General features: G+C 36.8%; 1 pseudogene; it reads right to left on the bottom strand.

Moving 5' to 3' along the window:
- Positions 1-367: 367 nt before the first annotated feature.
- On the bottom strand, positions 368-15,394 carry LOC135221425 (uncharacterized; annotated as a pseudogene).
- Positions 15,395-16,233: the final 839 nt, after the last annotated feature.

Genomic DNA, 16,233 nt, shown 5'->3' with positions numbered 1-16,233 from the left:
AAGATATTCTCCTCCTGTCTAGATGTCAGCTGCCTGCAATGGTAAATATTTCGAACGTTGCTTAGCTGTCTGCAAGTGAGGACCGGCGTATTTTTGTTAACAATGCTTTTTAACTCATAAACTTTTTCAAAACATTGTACATTGTTGGTGATTTTGATGCTTTAGGTAGCTTGATAAGGAGAATCGGGCAGGTTCAAGGAAGCTCTCTCTCGTGTGTGTGTATGTATGTATGTATGTATGTATGTATGTATGTATGTATATATATATATATTTTTATATATATATATATATATATATATATATATATCTATAGGATATATTCAGTATTTATACGTTTATAATTTTTTTTGTTTTTTTTACATGTTTGCACTAAAGAGTGTGTACTTGTATTTTGTCACCCCATTGCTTGATGATATCCTGTTGAGCCAAGCTTCACTCCCTAGTTCAACAGAGATGTCAGGGTTCATTCCTTTCACTTTGGAAAGTAAAAGGAGAGGTTATCTTTATTGATGACGACGTTATCAGTCTAAACGAGGCCGTAACACTACTTTCAAGCACCAAAACTAATTTCCTTAGTGTTTCTGAACTGATTTTTTTTCGGCCATAACTGTCCTCATTTGTCAGTTGAAACATCTCATAGCATCATTTGAAATAGAACTTAGTTTTCATTTCCTCCAAAGTTGCATCTGAGGTAAAATACATATATCACGATTATTTGTGGCTTCAATGAGTCTAAATCTTTAAGGACAAGGTTCTTATAAAGTGGAACGTTCAGTTTCGGCCTTCCTTCAGCGGGTAAGATCACTCTTGATAAACGTTGATTATAATTCAGAGCTTTTTGCGAAAGAGCAGTGACTTAATACACTACGGTCGATTGAGGAAGAGGGATTCTCTGAACAGAGGAACAACTTGGCCTCGAACTTCGGCGTAAACCTGCAAAAAGATAAGAAACAAAATCACACACAGTTTTCGACATTTTCCCATCTGAGAACGAAGTATATTAGAAGGTAAAAAAGATTAAATGTTACATACGCGAACACACGCACGCGCTATCCCCCCCCCCCCCCCTCCCACATACATACACACACACACACATACACACACATATATATATATATATATACTATATATATATATATATATATATAAATATATATATATGTGTGTGTGTGAATGGTAAAAATGTTCTGTTACAACAGAATTCCATCTAATAAGAGGAGCCCATAAAAACGCCAAAATATAGAGAGAAAATATGTATTCACTCAAATTTTCTCTCCATATTTTGGCATTTTTATATATATATATACACAATTATATATATATATATATATATATATACATATATATATATCCATATATATATATATATATATACTACATATATATATATATATATATATATTTATATATATATATACTAAAGTTAAAGTTAGTTTCTTAAAAGCAGATAAACAGCATCGGACATCGGGAGAAGGAGAGATCCCTAAATCCTATCAATTCGAGTAGAGGAATTCCTCGACTTTGCCAATCAAATGCATCCAAATGGTAAGTTCATAATCGAATATAAAAATAAGCTGCCCTTTCTTGATGCGTCAGTTTTTAGATGTGATGACCACTTTGATACTAGTTTTTAGAAAGAGAACTTTTACTGGTCTGAGTCCTAACTTTTACATTCACTGCTTTTTTAATTTTAAGTGAAATTCGTTGTCTATTCTCTTCCACAGGGCGTTTACCTTAACATCAGGGTGGAATGCGTTTCATGGAGAAATTACGTTTCTCTACGAATACTTTATAAATAAAAGCTTTCCATCTGAACTCTTTTACAAACAATTACGAAAATTTCTAAATAATATCTTCCACCCACAGTTTGAAATACCAACAGTCCTTAAACTGCCTCTCTACGCAATTGTCCTCTTAATTTATGATACACTTTTTATCAAGAATTGAGACGTATAAGCAAACACCTACCAGCAGTCGATTTAAAACTAATACCTTGCCATCCAACGGCCGTTAAGTCTTTTCTTTAAATATAAGGAGGGTGTTTCCTTTGATGACCCCGAGAGTCATACATTTATTTAATTGCCCCAGATGTGACCTGAGGAAGCACGTGGTTGAAAGTATGATTGGATTCTCATCGTGAGTTAGCTATCGTACGGGCGTCAAACTACCAAACCCCGAATTATCCATGTTAGAGACCATGGGAAAAAATGCAGATACAATGGTAATTACAAGGATTTCTGATTAATAAGCAAAGCTCCAAATGAACACCAATTGTCAATATTCGAATCTCTTTTTTTTTTAACAAATGGTTTCCCAATTAAATACCCAGTCACGTCAACTCCTCTTTACCTCTCTTGAGTTTCCGTTGGAGCCAAAACAGTCCTTGATTCCCTGACTGTCACTCATTTCTTCATGTTAAAGATAACCTTTTATCATGTTTTAATCTGAGTCTATTTCTGATTCTGTTGTTCTGTTTAATTTGAAAATGGGACACTTGGTCCTGAAACGTCAGCACAATAAATCACATTGAAAGGATTTTGGGATCTCCCCTTCCTCCGATGTCTATATATATATATATATATTATATATATATATATATATATATATATATATATATATATATATATATATATATATATAACTGAATCACGAAAGTTAGGAACGTGATAAATCAATAAACAAAGGTATATGCAACAAGGGAAAATAAACAACGGAGTACCTGCGAGATCTTTCGACGTTCAAACGTCCTTTTACTTAGCAGAAATGACTTACATGAGGAAATGAAAATACACAAAGGTCGTATAACTGACAGATAGGGATTATAAAGAGATTATTACCTAGAATCCGACACACCTGGAAGATGAGTAACCTTCCCAAACAAGCAAAAACATGGGGACAATTAAAAGTTTAAGACAATCTCCTCAGACACAAGAACAACACTATTAAAGGATTATTATAGGTGACAGTTATTCAGAACTTGGTAAACAAAAACATATTCACAATACATTTTCACAATACATAATTAAACATACATATACAACGTTTGTATATGTGTGTTTAATATGTATTGTGAAAATGTATTGTGAATATGTTTTTGTTTACCAAAGTTCTGAATAACTGTCACCTATAATAATCCTTTAATTGTGTTGTCCTTGTCTGAGGAGATTGTCTTAACCTTTTAATTGTACCCATGTTTTTGCTTATTTGGGAAGGTTACTCATCTTCCAGGTGTGTCGGATTCTAGGTACTAATCTCTTTATAATCCCTATCTGTCAGTTATACGACCTTTCGTGTATTTTCACTTCCTCATGTAAGTCATTTCTGCTAAGTAAAGGACGTTTGAACGTCGAAAGATCTCGCGGATACTCCTTTGTTTATTTTCCATCGTGGCATATACCTTTATATATATATATATATATATATATATATATATATATATATATATATGAATGACTGGTAAAAATGCTATGTTGCAAAAGAATTCCATACATTCACAACTTTAGCTATCATGACATTCCTATCAAGATAGGCATAGCCAGCAACCTATTCTTAAGAGCCTTATGAATTTGTTCCCCAAATTTCCTGGAAAAGGATTTTGAAGCAATTCACAAGCAGCTTTCGTCTTTAATGTGTCCTGACCATATGATTGAGAAAGCGATTCATCAGGCAAACATAATTTTCTACCGACCCCCTCAAGAAAAGACCAGAGACACCTAACAATAAAATTAAAATTCCACACCTAGACAGGATTAAGACGGTGACCCAGACTCTCGAAAAATCTAACCCTTTTCCTTTACCTATCCAAATACCTTAGCCAAATCCCTGATTAACGTCCAACTAAAGACAATCCCCCAAGGACACAGGCGTTTACGAAATCCCATGCCTGGACTGTGACCAATCTTACATCGGTTTTACAGGAAAATCACTTCCCCAGAGATTAATACAACATAAACGGTCAGTTAGATATGGACAACAGAACTCGGCTATTTCCAACCATATAAATAACCATAACCACTAAATAAATTGGAGTTTGTCACATATAATTTATAGCAGCAACTGTCGATACAAAAGTCAGATGATAGAGTTGGCCTTGATTAAACAAAGACAAGTAATGAACATCTCAAAGGGCTCCTGGGATTCAGATGTCATAGATAAAATCTTCCTTCAACCAACGCTTAAGAGGATTAAAGAGGAATTATCAGTAGGAATGACCTAAAACAGCTTAACTGTGGATAGATCTCTTTGTATAAATACTGCATTTTATGTAACTTTTCTTATTCATTATCTACCTGAAGAGAGAGACAGCAGTCTCTGAAATATAGTACCTTCTTTCTATATTTTGGCGTTTTTATGGGCTCATATGTGTGTGTGTGTATGTGTGTATTATCTTGAAAATAAAAGTAGGAGATACCAAGACTTTTGTCTTTTGTTATAAAGTCATCATCAGGGTACTATGAAGATGGCTTTATAATAGAGGTCGAAAGTCTTGATATCTCCTACTTTTATTTTTATGTGAGGAACTCTTATATTCCTAACACAGAGTTCTATGGAAATACAAGATTATATATATATATATATATATATATATATATATTATACGTATATATATATATATATATATATATATATATATATATATATATGTATATATATAATATATAATATATATACATATATATATACATATATATATACATATATATATTATAATATATATAACATATATATATACATATAATATATATATATCATATATATACATATATATATATATATATATATATATAAGATATATATATATATGATATATAATATATAATATATATATTACATTATATATATACATATATATATATATAATATATATACATATATATACATATATATATATATATATATATTATATATATAATAACATACATACATATATATAATATATATATATATATATACATATATATATATATATATATGATGGCGTGAACTCTCAACGTCGGCTGGATGAAAATTTGGTACTACCTGCATGGCGCTGTTGAGCTCTGTATGGGCCATGTGGAAGCCGCGTTCGTACAAATCCTGCAATACCTTCTCTACTCGGCGTCCGCCAGCCACTCGCTCAGCGGCTGAGGGTTTCTTGAAGTCGTCTAGATGTATCTGGAAAGGATTTTTTTATTTTGTCAACAAAGCCTTCATTAATCAGCGAGTCAATCATTGCAAATCTCCCCTTCCCTTTATATTTGTAGATCGTTCTCTACGTGTCTATATTATAGATGCAAATCATAATTGTTAATAGTCGTGTCGGTGAAACTGGGTCTTCGCTCTTAGATTTATTGTGGTATCACTTCGTCACTGCCTGTATTATTTGAGCTGTATTGGCTCCCTATCAAACGTAATACCTTAGTTTAACCAGACCACTGAGCTGATTGACAGCTCTCCTAGGGCTGGCCCGAAGGAGTAGATGTTTTTACGTGGCTAGGAACCAATTAGTTACATAGCAACGGGACCTACAGCTTACTGTGGGATCCGAACCACATCGAGAAAGGAATTTCTATCACCAGAAATTGATCCTCTGGTTTCGCGTTGGCAGTGCGGGGAATCGAACCTGCACCCTGAGATGAGTAGTCGAGCACGTAACCAACTCGTCCAACGAGGAAATTATTAAAACCAGGGCAGTCTTGAGAATATGTGTAATGACTCTCCAAGCTTGGGCGTCCAAGATATTCGTATGCCTTGCTGCGTATAACACCTACATCCAAATGAAGGAGTCACGCAAGAATAGCTACAGATGGACTCAAGTCATTCCAACCAGGATGCAATTCGAATGCGGCCTTTAGAGCCTTCAAATATGCCGTGCCAAGATTATGCAATAAGCTCCCACTCGATGTCAGGAGGACTGAAAATATCAAGTCGTTGAAGAAAAAATGAAAGACTTTCTTTTGTTTTATTTCTATAACAGTGTAGATTTCACTATTAATATGGACTACGTAGTTTAAGAAAAAAATCCCAGAATGTTTCTGCATTATAATGGCTATGTTGAATTGAGTTCGTGGGTCTCCTCCATAGCGGGGTAGTGCCGTTAGTGCACCTCGTGCAGTGCACTGTATGCGTTACTTAAGCGTATTTGCAGCGTCCCTTTGGCCCCTAATTGCAACCCCTTTCATTCCTGCTACTGTACCTCCGTCCATATCCCCTTTCTTCCTTCTTACTTCTCACCCTCTCCTAACAATTGATTCACAGTGCAGCTGCGATGTTTTCCTCCTGTTACACCTTGCAAACCTTTCACTTTCAGTTTCCGTTTCAGTGCTGAATGACCTCATAGGTCTCTGGCCTAAATCCTATATTCCGCTCTATTTTGTTCGTAGGCCTCGCAGAATGGGAGTGGGACCTTGGAGAAAAAAATCAGCAAATAGTAACACCCCGTAGGGGTGTAGTGCCGTCAGTGCACCTCATTCGGTGCAATGTAGGCATTACTTAAGGTTATTTGCAGCGTCCATTTGGCCCCTAGCTGCAACTACTTGCATTCCTTTTGCTGTACCTCCATTCATAGTCTCTCTCTTCCATCTTGCTATCCACCCTCTCCTAATTATTGTTTCATAGTGCAACTGAGAGGTTTTCCTCCTGTTACACATTTCAAACCTTTTACTGTCAATTTCCGTTTCAGCGCTGAATGGCCTTAGTTACCCCAGTGCTTGGCATAATGCTCAAAATCTATGTAAATAAAAAAATAGAAAATAAAAAGCAAATAGTAACAGTAAACAGTAACTATGCCTGTTGACATGCTAACCTCTAATGCTATTTGTTTCACGTCATCGAGGACTTCGGAATTCTCCGTGGAGTTGAAGATCCCTTCGAACACGTTCCACTCCGTGAATTCTATGTCTAGCTTCAGGATGTCAATTGGACGCTCCTTGTGTCCAAGAATGTCTCGAATCGTGGACAGCGTTCGAAAAAATCCCATTTTTGCCTTAAACTCCGGATTCACTTCGTCGGCGTTTGTCATGTTGAGATGAGCCTGTGGAAGGATACAAATAGCTAATTAAATAGACCAATAAGGACTGTCAGATAATAGTTATATTTTCTTAGACTCATTATTAGAAATTTTCACTCGACAGGATGAGTCGAAATTGACTTACACCGTTCACTTCACCCAGTCTTTTCAGTCACAGGGGCTGTGTGTTTTCCCGCAAAAGGACGTTGCTACTATGAATTTACAAGTCATTATTCCAAACATATATGTTCACACCTTTAGGAATTGGAATTTAAGATTTAGGCCAAAGGCCAAGCCCTGTGACCCATGATGTCATTCAGCGCTGAAAGGATAATTGAGGGACGTTGCAAAGAACGTTAAGTAATGCCTACGGTGCACCACTTGAGGTACACTAGCGGCACTAGCACCACCTACCGGGGTCACTTGCTGGGTGCTTGAATGATTTATCATTTCCTCAGAAATAGCCCGTGCAATGTTTTATGGTCAGAGTAAGTGTGCGTTCCGCGAGAGCCTTACCATCAGCTAATGCCAACACAAGCTGGCGATTCTGTCTTGGTAACATACCGCTGTCTACTTGTTTGTTCCTTTCGTAGGATCAGTCAAGAATAGTTTCTAGATTGGGAATGTTAGACTTTAACTTGAAAAGCAAATAAACCCTGAAAGAGTTCACCATGGATTTTAATCATTCCTTCAAAATTTTATTTGTTTATTTATTTATCCTTTCCTCATAAGTTATCTCTTCTGTCTACATTTCCTGTAACTTCTTCCAAATGAACAACATACTCTTTGGAAGGTTATTTTCAAGTCGTTGGCCCATGTGGGCTTGTTCCATAAGAGCTGGGCTATATTTTTTCATTAATAATAATAATAATAATAATAATAATAATAATAAGTAAATGTAATAAAGAAAATAGAATCCTCCCTTAAAAGGCAACTTACATCATAATTGACGCGATCAAGTCCAACGTTGAGGAAATGGAATCCGTGGCCAATAACGCCGTTATCCCATTCAGTCGTCATGTCGAAGGCATAAATGGAGCAGTTGAATTTGAGCATTGCCCTGTCCCACGTTATCTCCCCTCCACCCGAAGGAGTAAATCAGACAATCTCCTGGTACCGGCCTGGAAAAAGGGAAATAGAAGAGTTGATAACAGAAATGCTGGAGATTTTGTTTCAGTCGTTTATTTACTTCATATGTTCAGCTTTCCATTAACTTCCTTCTAGATGGTTCGCTGGATGTTGGCTGTAGTTGGTTGAATTTATACAACGTAAGGAGTCATAGACTATCCTCATAATTCATGCAGTTTTGAGAGTAATGGAACAACACGAACCTAGGCCATTTTTTTTCCAGCTGTTAGATACGTATACGGGAGTTATGTTTCTTTATTTGAGGGCTACTAGTTTATTTGAAATGTATTCATGCAGCATTTATATAAATATCCTTAGAGTTAGTGAGAAAAATAAAAATAAAATGAGAAAATAGGATATAAAAGCAGTCAAGACAAAAAGTGCACGAGGCATTTGAAAGTATTGGCACCACATATGAATCTCTGTTGGTTTTATATTTCCAGCATGAAGAATTTGAAAGATTAAATCTCTGTTGGTTTTATCTTTCCAGCATGAAGAATTTGAAAGATTAAATCTCTGTTGGTTTATCTTTCCAGCATGAAGAATTTGAAAGATTAAATCTCTGTTGGTTTTATCTTTCCACCATGAAGAATTTGAAAGATTACTTGAAAATATTGTTTATTTCTAACATTTTCGAGGCTGGGTTTCAAGTTTACCAGTTGTGGAATATTGTCGCCCTCTTGCTTAGGGAGATTGAAGTTACATAGAATTAATAATCTGTATTGGAGTTACGAACTTTCCTCAGTGACTACAGTTAGTACTTGGAGTCTTTCTAGATAATGACACCCAAGAAATATTAGTTCTCGATAATGATCCCCGTACTTCGTATCGGGCTCACTATCCCGGAGAGATCCGGTACTTGGATAGCTCCAATTTCTATATACACTTTATTTCTGGTGACAAAAGAATTTCTTTAGGAGGCGGTCACTGTACGCAAAAATGATCTAGTTATTTGTATGAGCCCAATTATCCACTTCTGGACCACCTAAAACCCGTATCTTGTGTTAGTAGTGGCCCGTCAGTGGACCACCTTGAGCAGAAAGAACACCAATTCGATTGTTAGAGATTGCTTACCTGACATCGTTATCAAAGCATATATATTTGTTTCCATCCATTTTGCAAGTTTGACAGTTCCCGCAGTATATGGTTCCACCTAGAGAGACCATATGTTTACAGGTGGTCGTCGGTGATTCTAGGAGTTTCTGCAGGTGGGTTGGGTCCCATTCTGGGTATTCTGTGTCATCCTGAGATAAAAGAATTTTACTTCAGTTCTTTCTTGCAACATGGTAAATTATGATTATAGCTATCAGCTGTGAAAAATTCAATAACTTATGTAAAGTAACATTACCTGTAAAGTTTCCAGAGCAATTTCTGGATTATGTGCACATTTCCAAACACACAAAAAAATTTTATATTTTCAATCTCTGCAGAGGTAGAACTCATGTCAGGTATAAAGCTTAGTAGGTTAATGCATGGCCGAAAATAATGTATACGCAGTTTAATAAACACCAGAACATTACAGAAGCTTGCAGTCATAGTTGTGTTACTTTAGGAACGGTAGTATGACATATCTAGGAAAACAAGATCAACATAACCGGCAATATTTTTCATGCGTTGTCATGGAATGATTGGAATCATAAATGTAGTCTAACTTACCGTTCCTACAACTTCGAGCCTGTTTGCATCTAATATCAGCTTTCGGGTTTTACGGTATTTCTAGACAATGTATGTCATATTACCTTTGTTGATTGCTGTTAATAATTAATAACCCTAAAAGCACTCTGGGCACGATCTTTGTAAAGATTGATTTCCCCAGATGTAACCACGACAAATGATTACGACCCAGTCAGTCGTCTATTTAATAGACGAATGACTGGGTCGTAATCAACAAAGCCACCTAATAGACTCTATTAGGTGGCTTTGTTGAGGGCTTTCCCAGAGGTTTTACTCGATGACCGCCACCTGTACTGCTCCCAGAGCAGTCTAATCGCAGCTTCCAAAACTACTTTGTGTTGTGAACACCTTTCACTCAGTGATTTCCTTCGGTTCTGTATCTGTGACTTGACAAAAGCGAAAAAGCGAAGAATTTTTCTTTGGAAGATGAGCAACGATTGACTGAGTGACGAAGTGCCCTCTGTTGGAAAGCACTGCTTCACCCATTCACCTTCAGCGGGATGTTGTAGTGTGACTGTCAGTGCTCGCAAAGAAATCAGGGGAAAAGTTGGTTGTTCAGGAAGGCATTTTTTTTCATTTTCCGCCAAATAAAAACATATGCATTTGCAACTTATATCGTTTTGATGATTTTTTAATAGTATTAGCATCGCATTTTTTTTGTCTAAATTCAGGTAGCATATTACGTACAGAAGGAAGTTGCAGATACTTAGCAGGTCATGCAAGCAATAAATAACGTTAATTGCTGTAGAGTAATCTGTACAAAACATAAGTTGAAAACAGATTGGCAATCGGTAGTCTCATCTTAATAAACATGATTTTATTGTCCCCACGATTACAGATGTCCTTATAATTGTTACAGGGAGGGGGGAGGGGGGCGAAGTTTTCATTCTAAAGATACCAATGATTCATGGACAGAAGTTTTTTTGCCTGTGGCCTGGAAACTGTTGAAAGTTGTTTTTTCTGTTAATTGCTCCGTATACGTTGCGAAATAATATAAGTTAATATGTATGGCTTATTACATAATTCTGTTAATTTTTTGTCAGTGATGAAGTCATAGAAAATTTTTTAACAATCATTTCTTTTTCAATCTTGTAATGATTGTTGGTTTCTCCATCACCAAGAATGTCTATTTTACACTATCATGCCTTTTTTCGTTTTTTCTAGATATTAATACATATTGGTGAGCTACTTCTTTCAAAAGACTGTTTAATTGGTGGAAAATATTTTGTTCTGAAGGTGATATATCATACCTTAAACTATCACTTAGATTTTCTAAAATCGCATGTCACACAAAAATTATTCATTTGGACCTATATGAATCTTGTTTCAGGAAGATTTTCTTCTCAAATATTTTGCCAATTCAATGATTTGGCTCTTCTAAAGTGTGCGCATCTATTTCTTAATTCATCTAAATATAATATTAGGTATATCTATTTGCCGTATTGCACTCCAGTTAAGTCAAACTCTAGAAGCGTTTATAAGAATTGAGAGAACGCCAGTTCATTCTAAAACAGCTAGAGAGCGACTTGTGTTTCTGGTTGTGTTGACTGGTCAGGGGACAGATAAGACAAGAAAAGGCGGTGTCAACTTGGGACCTTTGTCAGTAGTTACAAGGAATTACAAGGATTACGATGTCTCAAAGACTTGTTAGTCCATCCGAGGAGACATCGTGTGCTCATTTATCTCTAGGAGCAGATTTTACTATTCATTCATAGTGTCCTAATGATTTTGTCTAGCATTCTTTTAAACTCTTCCCCATTGTTGCTGTTTACAACTTCTGGTTGCGCCTCAGTGACGTGATCGGTATGGTCTTGGCCTGCCTCCTCAGTGGCCGCGAGTTCGATTCTCGGGCATTTCACTGAGGGGTTAGAGATGTGTATTTCTGGTGATAGAAGTTCACTCTCGACGTGGTTCGGAAGTCACGTAAAGCCGTTGGTCCCTTTGCTGAATAACCGCTGGCGCCATGCAACGTAAAAACACCATGCAAACAAACAACCAAGCAACTTCTGGTGGCAGTTTTTTAGATGTGTCACTTACATTGTATGTGAAAAAGTTTCCGCAATGAGATGTGTTGCATCTCGTCAGCTCTAGTTTCCATCCAGTCTGGTTTTCGTTGAAGGTAAATAGGTTACTGTCTGCTTTTGTTATGCCTTTCAGTATTTTGAATGTTTCGATTAGTAGTCCTGGCAATCGTCGTGTTTCTAAGCCATACATGTTCAGGCTCTCAAGTCTCACATGTACACAAAATAGGCTATTATATTTCGGATGTCAGAGATACTCGAGTGAATTACTGCTCAGAGAAGAGACTCAAAAAGCAAGCTCCGTAACGTAGACTGACTACTTGGTCAGAGTAGTTACTTGAATTTCCAATATTAACGATTTGCAAATTATTTTACATGAAATGTTTGAAGAGCAGCACTTGGAGTTTCCCTTACATAAGCAAGTTCGTTTTTTTTCTATATCAGTCTACGTCACTCGAATTAAAGTTAGGAGGCTATTTTATCTATTATCCACAATGGAGCTGTGAATCCTTTGATGTAATCAATGAGTTTATTTATATAATAATTTTGTTCATTTTTGTTATCTATTCTGTCATAAAACTTTTAGCTTTGGTTCTTTCTTCTTCCGCAATTGATCACTGTTCAGCAAAGAATTCTTTTCAAGGAAGCACGTTAACAGTCTTATCAGCTTGATCCATGAGAGACTGGCACTTCATGAATAATAATGAAATGACCCAAATTCATCTCGGCTGAACTTTCAAGACATGTGATTCTGGTTAACAAATTAGGTACATTCATTCGCTGTCGAATAGAAATAGTCATCATTTCTAATGAATTTAATTAAGGGAGAAACCGTTAATCGCTTAAATGTTTTTCTTTTTCGTCATTCGACACAACGAGATAAAACCAAGTGATCATTCTAACTTAAGTTCAGAAACATATCTGCAGAGGATGGTACTACATACCTTTATGGAGGCATGATCGACGAGTGGGTTCGCTGGCGGCCGGTACATTTTGGTATCCATGCTTTCCTCCCATGGCTCCCAGAGGTAGTCAGTGCCTGGATCGGCGAAAGGGAACCGTTGCAGAACTGCCAAACAAACCCAGACCCCAGCCACCATGAGCACGATTCTCAAGAGCGACGGCGAAGGAACTCTGATCCGCCATCGTATGGTTTTCATATTCAGGTTCCCAGTGGGACGGCCTTTAATCTTTTTTAATCGCCAAAGTTTATTAATTATATCTGTTAATCACACAATTTGGCAGTATTTTGTGGAGTCGTTGAAGACGAGAAAGCGGCAAAAAATGCAGGTCTGTCTGTAACCCAGCTAATGACTGGCGTATTTACTATAATACGTTCACTGCCTTAACACGAGTAGCTCACCCAAATATTTCTTGCCTTCCTTTGTTTGTCGTTCTTTCCAACGCCGTTTCCCTCTCTTATTTAGTTTGATAAGAATAGCTGTCATATGTCGCGGATCTGTAAGATAAACAATTTGTTGTATAATAATCATGAGACATTTAATTTGGCATTTTTAGTGCCTTACAACATACATTAAGGGCCCTGTGAAACATTTCATCATAGAGACAGGCCGGGACAACGGAAAGTGTTGGCCTTAATAAATGATATTCTACATCACGGTGAAAATGCAACTTCAGAAAACAAGAAAAGAGCAAATAACTGACGAGTGAGACCCAGCGACAGAAAATGAGCTCTCATATCTATGACTACGGTAATGAATTATGTAAGTTGGCTGTGTGACGTACGCCGATAATGACTGCTAATGAGGAAGCTGTTGTATAATGACTGCTGATTAATGACTGACGTGAAGCAGCGAAAAATTGACCATGATTTAGGTATTTGGGAGAGGCCCTCCCCTCCCCCCCCCCTCTCTCTCTCTCTCTCTCTCTCTCCTATGCCATACGCATCAAACTTCAGAACTAACTGCAGTCCATGCTCTGTGAACTGTGCGAGCGATTAATTGATATTTTGTTGGGAAAAAGTCTCTATCACGAGAGTATATATAATGTTCTCAGGGGTCCACAATAATAAATAAAACATGTTAAGAGTTCGAGTGTAATTTAAAAAACCTGCATAAAGCTTTTAAAACCTTCCCTGGGTTCATCTTCAGTCCAAATGAAGATGAACCCAAGGAGGGGTTCGAAAGCTTTATGAAGTGTTGTTAAATTATACACGCACTCTTAGCATGTTTTTTTTTTTTTTTTATTGTGGACTCCTTAGAACGTTAATTAATACTTATTACAAACTGTTTATTGAAGTAAGTGTCATCTTTAAGGTTCTTCAGCTAAGAGATCACTTGATGCGAATCTAGGGTTAATGGGCCCTTTCTCGGGAAGGAAGAACGTTGACCTTCCTGATGGGGTTTCGCGGAGGCCCGTGCCTTCCCCGAGCCACGGTCTAGAGGCTAGAATTACTCCCTGTAGGTGGTGGGGGTAGTGGGGTGAGGTCGGTGAGGGCAGTGCCGTCGGTGCACCTCACGCAATGAGTGTAGGCATTGCTTAAGGTTCTTTGCAGCGTCCCTTCGGCTCTTGGCTGCAACCTCTTTCATTCCTTTTTCTGTAGCTTCGTTCATATTCTCTTTCTTCCTTCTTAGTTCTCACCCTCTCGTAACAATTGTTTCACAGTGCAACTGCTTTGAGGTTTTCCTCCTGTTGCTCTTTCAGGCCTTCTCACTGTCAGTTTCCCTTTCAGCGCTGAATGACGTCGTAGGCCCCAGCCTTTGGCCTAAATTCCATAATCCAACCCCATCGTTGATGTTTTGAGATCTACAGATAATTTTGGCAGAATCTAGAATAAACTGTGATCAGCTGCAATAGCTATTTGTAACAAGTAAATCCTTTCATTTTAATATCTTTCAGAACTGTAGTTGCCTACAGTAGCTATCTCTCGGTCGATTTATCTATCTTATGGACTCATCTTATTCAGCAAATGAAACGAGAGATTAGAACGGGTTCGAAAAGTAACCGGAAAATTGCCATGAGCAGAAAGTTTAAGTAACCTGTCTTCATAAGTGATATGTATACGCACCTCCACCCATTTAAACATAAGCTTAATTAATCCAGAAAACTTTGCTAGCACATATATATGATGAATGCTCACTTACTGTGACAAAACTATTTGAAAGATATTTGAGAAGAAAATCTGTAGTGGAGTGCTTGAGTCTTGAATGGTACAAATTAATTGTAACTTGAACACCAAGTGACGGTAAAAATTTGCTTCTTTGTTAGTTTCCCTTCGTTCTGTTCCTTGTGTGGTGTAAAAACGACGTCTTCGCTAAGGTTAATCTGTACTAGACCTTGGTCAACGCAGGCGACACTTACCTATGGGGCGTTTATGACGTCACATTGACGTGTTTACCCTCGGGTCTGTCCTCAGTTCACAGTCCTGTGGTGATCTGTATTAGAATAAACAGTTCAGAACGAAACGGCGTGTCATTCCTTATTTCCACATTCTAATATAGAAATTGTTCAACTCACGCAGTATAATGTCGTTAACTATTATTCACATTTCTCCGGGTTCTTGCCACACACACGTAAAACTGCTCACGATCAAACACAGAGCACAACAAGCGTTCTTCATTCTTCCCGCAAGTTAAGACGAGAATCCAGCCGCTCAAATTACGTGGTCGAATAAACCTTGGGATTTTCCTGCAGGTTTTCGGTCTTTTTTTCCGGGTACTACATCGGTGAGCTCCGTTGAGTTTCTCTTTTGTTTTCATGGCGTACTACTACATGCCTTCGTTATCATTATTACGCAGGGATCGCGACTGGTTGTTCATGAAATGTCTGAATTTAAGATTTCAAAAGAACAGCATTTCAATTCTCGGTTCTGATGACATTATGTAATGTCGGCACCGACATGACATGATGCAGCCTGATTATGCCATCTACTATATCTATATACACATACAGACACACACACATACCAAATACCTTTTTCACACCTCAGGAGGGATAGTGCCAAATTGATTTCTGGCAAGTCTCTATAGATGAGGTTTATATATATATATATATATATTATATATATATATATATATATATATATATATATATATATATATATATAAAGGTATAGCAGCACGATACAGTGTTTCCATATATATATGATATATATATATATATATATATATATATATATATAATATATCGTATATATATTATATATATATATATATATTATATATATATATATATATATATATATATTCATATATGGAAACACTGTATCGTGCATCTCAGTTGCCAATAGAAGGATCAACAGTAATACTCTTCTTCATCAAGACGAAATATATGTGTTGAAATATTTACAAAGCTTAGAACTTTCGTCCATCCTTTTGTGGACTTGAGCGCTAACTAAATGAGAGACAGCAATGGTGAAGAAATAGAAATATATATAAACAAACTTAAGCGGATAAACGGTTG

This window comes from Macrobrachium nipponense, chromosome 2 (assembly GCF_015104395.2).
Source record: "Macrobrachium nipponense isolate FS-2020 chromosome 2, ASM1510439v2, whole genome shotgun sequence".
Taxonomy (NCBI): domain Eukaryota; kingdom Metazoa; phylum Arthropoda; class Malacostraca; order Decapoda; family Palaemonidae; genus Macrobrachium; species Macrobrachium nipponense.
This window is presented reverse-complemented; position numbering and strand designations above follow the sequence as displayed.